Below are 1,271 nucleotides of genomic sequence, written 5' to 3'. Positions count from 1 at the left end.
ATTCACCATCCAGCACAAGGTGGCAAAGGCCTGCAGCAAGGCAGCAGCCCTAGATTTCAGGAGGGCAGACTTCAATGACCTAAAGAGAATAGTCAGGGAAGCACTGAGGTCCCGGAGGGGAGGGGAGCCAGGTGTCCAAGAAGAGTGGTCACTCCTTAAGGAGACGATCCTCCAACCCAAAGATAGGTAATCCCAACATGGATCAAAGGGAGCAGGAGGGCACAAAAGCCCTTGTGGCTCACCAAAAGCATCCGGGAATGTCTTCTAGCTAAAAGGGAGGAGTACACCCAATGGAAGGGAGGGGTCATCACCAGGGAGGACTATACTGCAGTTGCTCGGGGCTGCAGGGGGGCAGTCAGGAAGGCCAAGGCGGAGATGGAACTGGGACTAGCTTCCTGGATCAAGGACAACAAGAAGTCCTTTTTTAAATATATAGGGGGCAAAAAGAAGGTACCGGGTAACGCAGGGCCCCTGCAAGACATGCTAGAAAATCTGGTCATCACATCAGACGACAAAGCCAACATGTTTAACGATTTCTTTGCCTCCATCTTCCTAAGCAGGGACCGGAACAGTCACCCTCCCCACCCCGGCTGGGCCCCCCTCAGGCCCCAAGGGAGGCGCACCTAGGCCTAGTCAGGGAACGTCTGGAGGGACTGGATGTATTTAAATCAGCTGATCCGGACGATCTCCACCCTAGAGTACTGAGGGAATTAGCTGCAGTCATTGCGGGACCCCTGGCACGGCTTTACAAGCACTCATGGTGCTCTGGTGTGGTACCAGAGGACTGGAAGAGGGCCAATGTGGTTCCCATCTTCAAAAAAGGGAGGAAGGAGAACCCGGGGAACTAGAGGCCAGTTAGTCTTACCTTGATCCTGGGTAAGCTTTTTGAGAGAATTATTCTGGCACATGTCCACGAGGAGCCAGAAGGGGTGATTTTGCTTAGGGGCAACCAACACGGGTTCATTAGTGGCAGGTCCTGTCAGACCAACCTGGTGGCCTTCTACAACCAGGTCACCAAATCCTTAGATGCAGGGGTAGCAGTGGACGTAGTCTTTCTGGACTTTCGGAAGGCCTTCGACACTGTCTCTCACCCTGTCCTCATTAAAAATCTGGAGCGCTGTGGTGTTGACACATACACAGTCAAACAGGTCGCCAACTGGCTGGAGGGCCGCACCCAGAGAGTGGTGGCGGATGGGTCATTTTCGACCTGGAGGGATGTGGGCAGTGGGGTCCCCCAGGGCTCGGTCCTCAGGCCCGCACTGTTCAACATC

The sequence above is a fragment of the Crocodylus porosus genome, unplaced genomic scaffold (genome assembly GCF_001723895.1).
Source record: "Crocodylus porosus isolate Cpor-Errol unplaced genomic scaffold, CroPor_comp1, whole genome shotgun sequence".
NCBI classification, from domain to species: Eukaryota; Metazoa; Chordata; order Crocodylia; family Crocodylidae; genus Crocodylus; species Crocodylus porosus.
Note: the sequence above shows the minus strand (reverse complement) of the source record.